A 15,017-nucleotide genomic window follows, 5' to 3' on the forward strand; every position below is an offset into this window, starting at 1 on the left:
TCAGGATTATGTCTTTACATGTTACTACTGCCCTATTCTCTCATTCCTCTTATTGTGAGATTACACTTACAGGTATGTTAGACCTTTCACATGTTCTATATGTCTCTTATTCTTGCTTATATGTTTGTTACTATTTTTTTCTGATTCATTGTGGATATTTTTTTACCCATATAACTTCCAATTTACAAATATTTTCTTCAGACTTCATTGATTTTAATTTCCATGTTTGTTTTCTAGTTCTTAAATTTTCATTTGATTTTATAGACTCAGTTTTTGCTGAAAAGCTCTAATGTATCAATCACAATTATTTTAAAGTTTATGTCTGACAAAATGAATATCTTTATGACCTATGTATCTGTTTTAGCTATCTGTTTTTCTTTTGTTTTTGATCAGTTGGTCCTGTGTCCTAGTATGCAGGCAACATTTTATTGACTGTCAGATGTTGTCATCAATAATTGGAAAGATTCCGAGTGGTGTTTTTCCCTCAGAGAGTATAATTTTGCTTTTGACAAGTAGTTTGATAAAGAGCATATTATGTAATACAATCTGAGATTAAACTGATAAAATATAAATTATATTCAGTGAGGTTTGATCTATTTCCAGTTCACCTCTACTTCAGTTGCATAATCCCAATAGAAAGTTTATGATGTTTACTAGTTCTGCTTCATCTTGGTAGGCCTTGAACTTTATGTCTCTCCAGTATTTATGAGAGTGCCAATCACTCTTTTTAGATTCTCTATATCTTTATATTTGGCTTCTGATGTTCTTGGCTTGCATCTACTTATGAATGGCAAGTGCATCTAGAGGAAAGCAGTGAGAATACTTGACTCACCTCAATGCATTTCCTTTTCTCTGTGACCTTGATCACCTTAAATCCTGGCTGCTTGGTAGCTCTCGAATGAATGCTTTCGAATTCATTTTTTTTTCTTTCTTTCTTACTTTTTAAAAATCTAGCTTTGCTTACTCTTTTTTGGTGTGAATTTTATTTGAGGCTGGCTAATCGCTATAATTGGAAATGAAGTCCCCAGAGCTCATCATTTTCTCTCTCATTCCTTACAACGACTTAGTTCCCTAGTTTTGAAACTACATATCTTTGGGTTCTCCCTCTTCCTCTCCATTCTCTGTGCCTCCCTTTACTTCAGGCCCTAATCTTCTACTGTTTAAAAATTTTTTGAAAAATATATTTTATTGATATTTTACAGAGAGAAAGGGAGAGGGATAGAGAGTTAGAAACATGGATGAGAGAGAAACATCGATCAGCTGCCTCCTGCACACCGCCTACTGGGGATGTACCCACAACCAAGGTATATGCCCTTGACTGGAATTGAATCCGGAACCCTTCAGTCTGCAGGCTGACACACTATCCACTGAGCCAAACCGGTCAGGGCAAATCTTCTACTATTTAAATTACTACCAAGGGCCAGCTAGTAAATGTTCTTTGTTTCAATTTTTTTGTGTTTGCTTCAAGCATTACTTCCAGGGTGAGCCATAATTCCCTTAATTAAACCTATCTTGTGATTTATATCACCTATAAAATAAAAATCCAAGTTCTAGATAAAGTGCATGGGCATTGCAGTAGTTAGATGCTAAGCAAAATTAAAAGTTGTAAGATTTAATTGATGGACAAAGAATAAAAAACAGAATGAAATAATTGCACAAAGCAGGACACAAGCCAGTATTGTTTTAGAGGTTTAGAGGTCTACTAAGTGTCCAGTGGAAACGTACAGCTGATGCTGATACTACCAATGAGTAAAGACTAAGTCAGGGGTGAAAACTTCCCCTTAGTATTTCTCAGTTTTCTTCTCTCAGTATCATGGGTAAACCTGTTCTCAGCACCTGACTTATAGGTATGCTGGATCCTGGTCCTCAATTCCAGAGAAAATAATTTTAGAATCATTTACTTCATCAGCTGTAAATAACAGATACAAAAGATACTACCAATCAATTCTCAGTGTTTACTCTGAGTCTATGTGAATCAAATGACAGTTTTCCAAATGACAGTATTACAGGTCCAGATTTCAGAACTGTCTTCACATTGTATTGTTCCCTAATACACTCTGCTTTCTGCTTTGTCAAAATACTCGCCTTCCTTTCATTTTTTTTATACAGTCACATATATTGTGACTTCTGTCTGCAGTACCCTTCTTCACCTTCCAGAGATTTTCCTAGAAAATCTCTAATTACCATTCATGAACCAGCTCAAGTGCTGCCTCTTCTAGGAAGATTCCCTGACCCATCTTTGCCTCACATTAAAATTAGACCTTCCCCCTTTTCTGTTTTTGTAATACTTTGCATATTATCTCTATTGGTCATTATGTCTTTGTGATTATTTGTTTATTTCTGTCTTCATGGAAAGAAAGTGAGCTTTTCAAGGGCAGGGTTATCTTTTATTTATTTATTTATTTATTTATTTATTTATTTACTTATTTATTTCATTAGATAGTTATTTTAATTTTAATCATTTTTATTTTTAATTACAGTTGACATACAATAATATTATTTTCATGAGTACACCCCAGTAATTAGACATTACATAAGTTACTAAGTGATCATCCTGATAAATCTGGTACCCAACTGACACCATACATAGTTGTTAGAATATATTGACTACATTCCCTATGCTGTACTTTTCATCCTCATGACTGTTCTTTCAAATAATTTCTTTATAAACCCATGACCAGTACAGCACTTCAAACATAAGAGGAACTCAATCAATATTAGCTAAATAAATAAGGTTTCCAATATTATCAAATGAGATGACTCAACAACCAATTATTTTCTTTATTTGAATGAGATATCTGGCAAAGAATAGGTACTCAGTTAATGTTTGTTTCATTGATGAATCATATTAACGATTGGGAAAATGTACTTTGTTCTGAAGATGTAGTGGTTGTTCTTTTTTTTACAAAAATAAAATTTGTAAAGAATAAACTCAAGTTTAGGAGAGAGAATTTAGAGGCTCATAGTTGGAGAAAATAATTTTAGAATCATTTCTCTAGAAATGAAACCAAAATTATTCTTCACAAAACAAGATTAATTAAGGATGAAATCACTTGGGCATGGATAATTTGAGAAAAATCAGTTATCTATAAGGCCAAGAGAAAAATATGTCAAATGTCCAAATACATAATTTATCTTAAATTTTTGGTTGGTAAACCACAAAAATTGTATTTTCAAATGTTTAAAAATTAAAGAGCACCATGTCTACTTCATGCTGCTGCTAAACTCCATGAAAGCTTCACACTGTGTAGGCAGGGCTCAATTGCCATGAACACTTAATTCTTAGAGATTTCAAGGAGCAGATTCTGCTCAGTCAATGAAGAATCTTTGGACAAACTTCTGGGATTTATTTTTAGGCACATAAAAATTCATTTCAGAGATATGTAATTGTGGATTTTCATTACAGAATCTGCAGGTCACCTGAAATTTACCAGAAGGTGCTATGAGAAGTTTTTTTAACCCAGGCAATTGAAAAGGATAGCTTTTTTCTGCTAATGAACCTTGCAGTGGCTTCCTTTTAGGCACTAAATCAGGGCAGTTGGCTGCTTTGCATCCTATTGAATGTGCATGTGCAAGAAAGTTGGAATATGTATATTAGATTGATTAGACCACACCCACGCTCTAAACCTGACTTTCTATATGAATATAATTGCTGAATTCACAGCAGTTTTTTTGTTGTTGTTGATGATCCCTCAACTGACACAATAAAAGTGAAAATTTACCAAAGTTGGATCATACTGAGAAATTTTGACTTGTAGATGGCTATATATTCTGCACATATTTATTCAGGCACAACACAATTTAAAATAGATTGCGTTTGAAAAGTCTTTTTGACATTAGTTATTTGTAATATTACTAGAGGCCCAGTGCACGAAATTTGTGGACGGGGTGGGGGTGTCCCTCAGCCCAGCCTGCACCCTCTCCAATCTGGGACTCCTCGAGGGCAGTCGGACATCCCTCTCACAATCCAGGACTGCTGGCTCCCAACTGCTCCCCTGCTTGCCTTCCTGATTGCCCCTAACTGCTTCTGCCTGCCAGACTGATCACCCCCTAACCACTCCCCTTGCCAGCCTGATTGATGCCTAACTGCTCCTCTGCCAGCCTGTTTGCCCCTAACTGCCTTCCCCTGCAGGTCTGGTCACCCCTAACTGACCTCCCCTACAGGCCTGGGTCCCCCACAACTGCCCTTCCCTCCAGGCCTGGTCAACCCTAACTTCCCTCCTCTGCCAGACTGGTCACCCCTAACTGCCCTCCCCTGCAGGCCTGGTCCCCCCCCAACTGCTCTCCCCTGCAGGCCTGGGTCCCCCACAATTGCCCTTCCCTCCAGGCCTGGTCAACCCTAACTTCCCTCCTCTGCCAGCCTGGTCACCCCTAACTGCCCTCCCCTGCAGCCTTGATCGCCCACAACTGCCCTCCCTTGCAGGCCTGGTCCCTTCCAACTGCCCTCCCCTGCTGGCCATCTTGTGGTGGCCATCTTGTGTCCATATGGGGGCAGGATCTTTGACCACATGGGGGCAGCTATCTTGTGTGTTGGAGTGATGGTCAATCTGCATATTACTCTTTTATTAGATAGGATAGAGACCTGGTGCATGGGTGGGGGCCAGCTGGTTTTCCCTGAAGGGTGTCTTGGATCAGGGTGGGGGTTCCCTTGGGGTGTGGGGCAGCCTGGACAAGGGGCCTGTGGTGGTTTGCAGGCTGGCCACGCCCCCCGGCGACCCTAGCGGAGGCCCTGGTATCTGGGATTTATTTATCTTCTACAATTGAAACTTTGTAGCCTGGAGTGGAGCCAAGCCTTCTGCTCCCTCCGTGGCGGCAGCCATTTCTGTTAGGATTTATTTATCTTCTATAATTGAAACTTTGTAGCCTTAAGTGGAGGCCAAGGCAGGCCAGGGTGTGCAGAAAGCGTGGCTTCGTCCATCACCGGGGGGCAACCCTAGCCTCCTGCTCTCTCCAGCTCGGTGGCTGACACCATTTCTGTTGGGCTTTATTTATCTTCTATAATTGAAACTTTGTAGCCTTAAGCGGAGGCCAAGGCAGGCCAGGGTGTGCAGAAAGCTTGGCTTCCTCCATTGCTGGGGAAACCCAAGCCTCCCTCCTGCTCTCTGTGGCCACAGCCATCTCGGTTGGGTTTATTTGCATATTCGTTTCTGATTGGCTGGTGGTGGGTTTTAGTGGAGGTATGGTCAATTTGCATATTACTTTTTTATTAGATAGGATTTGACATATATACTGAGTGGCCAGATTACTATGATCTCTGAACCCATAATAATCTGGCCTCTCAGTGTATATCCTATATAATAAAAGGCTAATATGCAAATTGTCCCCTCGACGAGGATTTCAATCAGCAGGCAGGCCGGCCAACTGCCCATGTCCCCTCCCCCTGGCCAGGCTGGCTGGCCCCCACCCATGCACAAATTCATGCACCACGCCTCTAATATATATATATATATATATATATATATATATATATATATATATATATATATAATTATGCATTCAGAGATCATAATAATCTGGCCACTCAGTGTATAATTTAAACAATTATTGGCCAGATCGGCAATAAAAACTATTGGGCTCATAATATTACTGAACAATTACACATTCATGATGATTGTCTAGAACATATAATTAACACACTAGGAATTAGATTTAAAGTAATACTGAAATTTAGTTCATTTTTATTATTAAAAATATATTCTTAAAATATAGGAACAGAAATGCAAAGCTTTGTGGGAATTTGTTAAGAAAATTTTGGAACTCTTATAGGAGTTTATATTTTGAGGCTATTAATTCTTTATTGTTTCACATTTTATGTGAAAATTAGTGAGGGTTTTTTCTTATTATGTTTACCAGCTGGTGTTGAGTTGATATTTGGCCCCTTAATGGGAAAGAAATAAAAAGAAGGGGAAAAAAAGTAAATTTTTCTAAAGTAACTAGCATAGAAAATAAGTAAATATTTCAGATTGAGACAGGTGACGGGTTAGTGAAAGAATGTATGGAGAGGTCCAAGAGCCCAGAATGTGTAAAATCTTATCAGCAAAGTAGGACGAATAGGAGAAGCTGTTCATGTAAACATTATATGCCTATCATCCAGAAAGTACATGGCCGTCTATAGAATGTTCTCTTCATTATTCTCAAAGAGATTATCTATGTTGTGGTCCACTTCTATCCAATCATGCTTTCAGATATATTGACCTTACCTTCTCTGCCTAAGTGCTTAATGATAAATGTTCCTAATGACATTGCTTGTATATATATTTCTTCCCTCATTGACAATCCAAGATTTTCTGTTTGGCTTGTTATCAGAAAATCTTTGAAACTACCTACCCTTTTCAGGATTGTTGTGTTGTTGTTTTTTTAATTCAATATATAAAACCTTACTAGCTGTAAATAAGGATCTTGAATTAGGTTACTCTAAAAAACAAACAAACAAACAAAAAAACACTAACAAAATTAAGAAATTGAACAGCTTTTCAGCTTCTCCAGCTGATCTTCCCAATGTAGTATCAACTGATGCTGGGTGGGACACACCCATAAAGACAGGAGTAAGAGTGGGCAGAGTTGACTCCATGCTACAGGTAAGAGTTATATTCATAAGGCTGAAGCTAAGAGAGAATGCCAAGCATTACTAAGCGGAAGTGGAAACTACTTAATGGCTGGAATTATGGGTTTACATTTGGAAACTGTCAGGGATTTCTTGTTCCTGGGGCACACAGTAGCACTATATCACAGATTTGTTCAACCATTCTGTGTCTGCTTCTAAAAATCCCATCTCCCATGTCTACCAACTGCTTGTCCCTGGTCTTGAATGTTGAGTACTTTTTCTGCTGCAGGTTTTCTGGGCTAAGGTGGAGAATAGAGTGTGAATGATGTAGTTCCTCCCAGACACACATTTTCCTACAGAAGGAGGTAAGGCAGGGTGTTGACTCAGAGACCAATTTCTCCTTGCCTGCCAGCTGCTGTGGTAGGTGACAATGTCAATGCTCATGCCATCGTGATGGTGAAACCTTCCAATAGGCATACAAGTGCTGCATAAAATTCTTTCTTCTATACTGCCCCACCTTGTACCCTCTTGACTTCCTTATTTTCTTTGAATTGAATATAAGAATATTAAGCACACCCATATTCAAATATAAATATTCACATGGAATCCTAGTTCAAGTCTAAAATGAATTTTGAATGGCCAAATCATTTGGTATCATCTGTAGTATTAACACTTTCTCAAGCATCAATAGCAGATATTTGGATATATGTGTTGTATGCATGTGTTTATTTTTATGCACCTTCTTTTTCTCTGATGTTGGCAAAAACTCTCAAATATTGCTTTGGAGTTGTTCTTTTGATTTTTTTTTTTGCCAGAGCATTTATTCAATAGGAATACATTTGGCCATTTTAAAGCTGTGAGAATATGGAATGCATAAATTTTCCATCTATAAAATGCTTTTTTGTCTATTTATGAAACTCAAAACAGATGCATCTACAAAGTTTACCCATAGTAAAACAGATTACCGAAGGCAGAGAGTCAGGTCTGGTGTAGAGAAGATGTTGGTATTTTTACTCTACAAACATGTTCAATGTGTAAAATCAGTACTAGGAACTTGGATCCAATGGTTGGGTTTTGGGGAGATTACTATGAAGTAGCACAAGATGAGCATCCGACTCCAGAGCTTTTCAGTTTTGAGTCTACAATCTTAGGCATAGCCATTGTGATTTTAAATTGAACTAGAGAGAAGTCAAAGGTTGTTTTCCCAAGATTTTCTGAAGAGTGGTAGCATGGTCTAGTCTGAAATTACAACATGCTTAAAAGTTGAATTCTTCTGGCAGTTGATCAAATCAACAATATGGTAATCTGCATTGGCTGCTTAAAATGGAAATGAGCCTTTTTAAAAAGGGTTTTGGCATGCTTAATTTATTATACAGGCCCCAGATTCTCTTTGCTGCAGTTACACAAATGAGGTCTTGGTGTTGGTCCATGGATTGAGGTATTGAGGTGGATGAGTAGCTTTCTTTGAGTAGGCATATGACTGCTATAAAATTCTTATCCATTGGCCTTCTGAGAAGTGGGAAGTCTGGCAAACACATGGGAAGGTGGGTAGAAACTGGTGAATGTTTTGGCTCTAGCAATATCAGGAAGTAATGAAGTACATGGTTGCTATTAAAGTTAATAAAATACATCAGCTCCTGGATACTTACTCCTCAAAAAGTTCCGTTACTATTTTGATTAAATAAATTGTCATATGGCGTGCCTAGATCGCCAGTGGATTATAAATTTAAGACAGATTAGATCTGGTTTCATTCTTGCATTCAATAGACAGTTGTTGAAAATGACTTTGTGGTAGGCACATATCAGTGTTGCCTAAGGGGGAAGGGAGAGGTGCTTTTTCTCCCATTATATGAATAAGATTGGAAATATTTCTTTTATTAAGATATCATTTTTCTATTCAAAATCTAATAAAGTTAAATGACCTCTCTTAAAGGGCTTTAATATTTTAAATTTTGTTTATAAGTTTAAAATACTTAATTCTGTTACCTATGTCAGTTATAAACTAACGAAGACTTACGAAACATTTAAGAAATTCTATAGTACAACTCTAACAATGTAGACAAAAACAGTGTATCGTAAGTATATTATAAAATGTTGTTATACTTTTCAACATAAAATTGCAGATGAGTTAGTAATTAAACATTTTAAATTGTACTCACAACTCCAGTATGACCAGTTCTTTTACACAGTGCAGATATATGAAATAAAAAATGTACAAAGATTAGTCCTTAGGTTAATGCATAAGTATTAATACTATGGATTTTTAATTTCCTTATTAATTTCTAACCTTCATTTTCAACCTTCCCAGAGTTAAAGGCATTTTAGCTACTAATTAAATGATCTTTCCCTCATGCAATTCGTTATTCACCCCAAGCAAATTGGTGTTACCTTTTCAAAAGGCCAAAAAATTGACTAGGAAATGCAACCTGCAGTAGCTGACACACAGGCTGATCTTCGCACGATCATGAGAGACAAGTCAAAGCCCTCCAAATGGTGGCTTGCATAGGGGGTGGGCATCAATAATACATACAAAGATTTTGGTGTGAGCAACTGGGTGGAGAGTGGTACCACTTACAGAACGAAGAGAGATGGCAAGAAAAGCAGATTTAAGAGATAAAATCTTGAGCTGCTTTTTAAACTTTCTAGGTTGGAGGAGCCAGTGGACATTGAGATGGATTTGTTAGAAGGCTGAATAAAATTCTCTGGCTGGGAATTTCTGTTTGGAATTCTCACGAGTATAGGCATTCTTTAAATCTAAGAATTGATGGAAAGAGAAATAGGGAGAAAATACAAGAAACAAAAAGAGTGAGCACTGAATGGGCTGAAGTTTGGAGCTCAGGGAGGAAAGTGCTATAAAAGAAGACTGAGAAGTACCAACTGCAGAAAGACAACATAAACAGCAGTGGTGACAGCATGAAAGCCAAGAGAAGAGGGTGCTTCAATGAGGAAGAATTTAAATATATGTATATATTGATTTCAGAGAGGAAGGGAGAGGGAGAGGGAGAGGGAGAGAGAGAGGGAAAGGGAGAGGGAGAGGGAGAGGGAGAGGGAGAGGGAAATCCTAATATATAAAAGAGCTAGGTGCCGTCACGACTGAACTGACGACTGGTGCCCCCACCCCCAACCTCCCCCCCCCCACCCCCTCCAGTCCTGAGCTGCTTGCCATGAGGGAGGGTGGCGGTGGGTGGGACTGGGGACTGTTGAGCAGCGGCAGCGAGTTTCGCGTAGCAGTTGCAGGTCAGGGGAGTTTCACGGAGCAGTCGTGGGGTGAGGGGAGCTTCACGTAGCGTCACAGGGCGGCAGAGGCCAGCAACGGAGGCCAGGCGAAGCCTAGGGATCCTAACTGCCCATGGTTTCATGTGCACTGGGCCTCTAGTCAATTATAAGAGAGAATCATTGACTGGCTGCCTCCTGCACATGCCCCACTGGGGATTGAGCTGGCACTTCAGGCATGTGCCCTGACCAGGAATCGAACCATGACCTTCTGGTTCATAAGTCAACACTCAACCACTGAGTCATGCCGGCTGGGCAAGAATTTTAAGAAGGAAATAGAGGAGGGGGGGAAATCAACATGAAGATAAAAGCTGCATTTCAACAATAAGGATAAAAGCAAACGTAAATGGGAGAACCTATCTGTAGGATTGATGAAACTGCACAAAATGAAAGAGAAAAATCTATGAAGAAAGACCTATAGTTTCAGAAAAAGAAATAAATGTGGATGATAAATAGGAACAGAAGATATAGAGGGAAAAAAGATCACAGCACATACAGAATAACAGCAACAAAAATGTCCAAAGATATGAATAATGAAAAACCTCCCTGGAATAAAGAACAAGTTAAGTCTGCAGATGACTGAGGAAAAGTGATACAGAGCTGACAACAGAAATGTATATCTTAGTCAGATTATTGAAATTATTGAGCTAAGGATAATAAAGGAACCCTGATAGGGTTATTGTGAAGATTAATTCATTCATGTAAGGCACAAAGATTTGTGCCTAAAGTGTAATAAACACTTGATAAATGCTGCTGCATCTCTTGTGTTTTCTCCTTCTCTTTCCACAATTTTAAGTTTCCTCTGTTCATTGATGACTCCCACAGCTACATCTGTACTTGGATGTCACAAAGTACCTCCAACTCAAATGTCCGAGACATATTTCATGCTTTTCTCCATTCAGTGATTCCTCTGCCATCTGTCTAGAAAGCTCAGTCCTTTTCCAATACTGCTGCCCTACACGGAATGGTACCACTGGTTTTCAGTTGGGTGGGTCAGATGCTTAGGAGTCACCCTTGACCTCCTAACTTGTCCAATGACTGAATCTGCTCCTGTTCCCACAGTATGTTCTTCACAAATGGCCAAAATGACTCTAAAAGTACAAACCAGATTATGAATGCCTGCTTTCATTGTAGCCCATGATTGAAGAGAACATGTTTTCTCTTACTCTATAAATTAAACAGATTTTCCTTTGGGGGTTTATATTTTTTTCATAGCTTTTAAACCTAAGGGATCTCACTTTGGTATGACTGGTGTCCTGCACTTGTTTTGATAATTCTGATAAACTGAGAGCAAGCTGTTTTGTTGGCTGGTGGGGTCAGAGTGAGATAGCGCTTCTCCTGCAGTGACATCTGACAATGAAAAATTTGAAAACAGTTTTTACTATATAAGAGTTATGACTTTTCTCATTTGAAATAAAACAAACATGATTTTAAAATATTAACATACCATGAATTTAGAGCGTGATCATCATACTCCTTCATATTTTTATAAAACTTTACAATGTACAAAACACTGATATGCAGAGGCTATTTTTAGATATCTCTTAAAGTACATAGGACAGGCTCTAGTTTAATGTCTGATAGGTACAGACCCCAAAGCTCCGGGAGTTTGTAGGTGGTGGAGTGGGACGCTGGTCCCACCCCTCACCCCAGGCCTTCACCACCCTATTGTCTGTGTCCATGGGTTATGCATATACACATGTGAGTTCATTGGTTGATCTCTTCCTGCCATCCCCGCCTCCCCTGCCTTCCCTCTGAGGTTTGACTTTTATTCTGACTTGTTTTGTCACTCTGGAGGTCTCTGATACAAGCACACGGTGAATAAAAATGTAAAAATATGTGGACCTAATTTCCCATCTTATCTCCCGTTGTTTTCCAAAGTGGTGAAGCAGTTCTGCTCAAAAGCTAAGGTTGTTGTTCTGGTCTGGGGTCTGTTCAGAAGATACTTACCCACCCAAAAGATTCCCAGAACTTCCGATTTAACCTGATCCACCTTCAGCCTACATGGCACCTTTCTTCTTCTTCTGGGCCAGTGCAGCCTTGGGTTGAACAACATTACTTGGTGAGTGAGGTCTGGGATGCAATCCAGGCCTGACCTATCCTATCTCCCAGTACCATTATGCAGGGCACTTGCAACTCACCTGGAAACACTGGGATCACGCCTGTCTGGTTTTGTCTGAACAACTCATGAGAAGCCTGTGTGCATGAGGACAGAGGAGCTTCTCAGAAAAATCATTCTGAGAGGGAGATGACCAGACAGGGGTGTCTCCAGTGCAGCAGTTCTTCCTTTATAGACACAGCAGGTCCTCACAGCCAGTTGGCCTGGAGGTCAATTCCTCCCAGTGTACCAACAGCAATCAAGGCTTAACTACACTAAGACTTTGCACTCAGCCCACAAAGGGGTGTACTAAGAGTGTCCACCTCAGGTGATTGGGGAGGCTGAGCTACTCGCCCCTATAGTTCACCTACCACACAAAGCCACTCCATCAACACAGGGAAGCAGCCAAAATGCAGAGACAGAGAACATGTCACAAATGAAAGAAATGGAGGAAAGCAAACTACTGGACGACATAGAGTTCAGAACCACATTTATAAGGTTACTCAAGAATCTTCTAAAAACCTCTCAGAAACTTAGTGCGACCTTTAAGGATCTTAATGAGAATATCAAAAAAAATGGAAAAGGACCAGTCAGAAATTAAGCATACACTGTCTAAAATAAAGAATATACAGAAACTCAACTGCAGATCAACATACCCCAAGAATCAAACGGAAGATCTGAAATATGAGGAAACAAAAAACACCCAACCAGAAAAACAAAAAGAAAAAAGAATCCAAAAATATGAAGATAGTGTAAGGAGCCTCTGGGACAACTTTAAGCATACCAACATCTGAATTTTTGGGGTGCCAGAAGAAGAGAAAGAGCAAAATATTGAAAACCTATTAGAAGAAATAATGACAGAAAACTTTCCCTACCTGGTGAAAGAAATAGACTTACAAGTTCAGGAAGTGCACAGAACCCCATACAAGAGGAATCCAAAGAGGACCACACCAAGACACATCATAATTAAAATGCCAAGGGCAAAAGACAAAGAGAGAATCTTGAAAGCAGCAAGAGAAAAATGGTTAGTTACCTACAAGGGAGTACCCATATGACTGTCAGCTGATTTCTCAACAGAAACTATGCAGGCCAGAAGGGAGTGGCAAGAAATATTCAAAGTGATGAACAGCAAGAACCTACAACCAAGATTACTCTACCCAGCAAAGCTATCATTCAGAGTTGAAGGTCAGATAAAGAGCTTCACAGACAAGAAAAAGCTAAAGGAGTTCATCACCACCAAACCAGGATTACATGAAATGCTGAAGGGTATTCTTTAAGAAGAGGAAGAAGAAGAAAAAGGTAAAGATAAAAATTATGAACAACAAAATGACATCAAATACATACCTACCAACAAGTGAATCTAAAAATCAAGTGAATAAAAAAATCTGAAGAACAGAATGGACTGGTGAATATAATAGAATCAGGGACATAGAAAGGGAGTGGACTGACAATTCTCAGGGGGAAGGGGGTGTGTGGGGTGCGGGAAGAGATTGGACAAAAATCTTACACCTATGGATGAAGACAGTGGCGGGGGGATGGGTAAGGGCATGGGGTGGAGTGGGGAATCAGGTGGAGGGGAGCTATGGGGGGAAAAAAAAGAGGAACACCTGTAATAATCTGAACAATAAAGATTTATTAAAAAAAAAAAAAAAGAACTTTCAATCTGGATGGCAGTGGTGGTCTGCATGTGGCTGGCTGCCAGTTGAATCTGACTTGGGCCAGCACCTGGAAAATGTCTGATCCCTCAGTGGAAGAGGAGTGTTAGATAAAATTAAAATAGCATTTCACTATGAAATTTATAAATTTAGGTGGTGGTTCTAGCAAATTAAAGATGGGGCACTTTTTTAAAAATTGATTTTTTAGAGAGGGAGGAAGGGAGAAGGAGAGATGGAAACATCGATGAGAGAGAAATATCGATGATCAGCTGCCTCTTGCATGCCTCCTGCTGGAGATGGAGCCTGCAACCCTGGCATGTACCCTGACTAGTAATTGAACTGGTGACCTCCTGGTGCATGGGTTGATGCTCAACCACTGAGCAACACCAGCTGGGCAAGCGGAGGCTCTTTTGACAGCATAGACAGGGGTCCTCAAACTTTTTAAACAGGGGACCAGTTCACTGTCCCTCAGACCATTGGAGGGCTGGACTATAGTTAAAAAAAAAACTATGAACAAATTCCTATGCGCACTGCGAGCCTGGGATGAGTTGGCTGCTAAGCAGGACAGGCAGCGGCACCTGGTGGGCCAGATAAATGTCCTCGGTGGGCCGCATGTGGCCCGCGGGCCGTAGTTTGAGGATGCCTGGTAGGATATGGAAGGGAAAAGCATTGAGTCCAAACATACCTAAAAACCCTATCCTAATGTGTCTCTTAGTGAAGACTGCGTGCAGCTTGAAGAGAAGGTCACTGAGCTTAGCAAGTCCTTTTGGTAAAGATGGTGAGGCATTAGGGACAAGCAGCAGTGCTCCTCTGCTTAGCAAGTGTCCTGGTCAATTAGTTTGAGGAAGAGATGAAGCTGCCTTGTGCTAGCCACTCATAATGCCTCGCAGTCCCAGAACCCTGATGTTCATTTCAAGGCTCATGGGGTCAACTTAAGCTCTAAAGCGGGGATATTGAACACAAGGCATGTGTGCCCTTCTCTCCAGACATGCAACCATGGGAAACATGACTGACCCATCATGAAACTATTTCCAGAGCCTGGACGTGGCATGAATAGTTTCCTCAACACAGTGCTCCAGGAAGTGGCTAGAAATTAATGTTTTTGCAACAAAAACAGGGTAAACTCCTGCAATCTGGGAGCATAAGGATTTTTATTGGAAAGGTAGGTTAAGTCTCAGGTCATTTTCCTGCATGCACATAAGCCTAACCAATGGACACAGATACCAGGGGAGTGAGGGCATGAATGGGGGGTGAGGGTGGCAATGGGGGGATAAGGACACATATGTAATACCTTAATCAGTCAATAAATAAAATAAAATAAAATAAAATAAAATAAAATAAAATAAAATAAAATAGCTGCTGTCTACAATGGGGAATCCTTACAGCAGGAAGAGTCTTTCCTGAGCCCAAAGCCCCCCTGGAAATGTAACTGAAAGTGGAAAGGCCT

Source organism: Plecotus auritus, assembly GCF_963455305.1.
Source record: "Plecotus auritus genome assembly, chromosome: 1".
NCBI classification, from domain to species: domain Eukaryota; kingdom Metazoa; phylum Chordata; class Mammalia; order Chiroptera; family Vespertilionidae; genus Plecotus; species Plecotus auritus.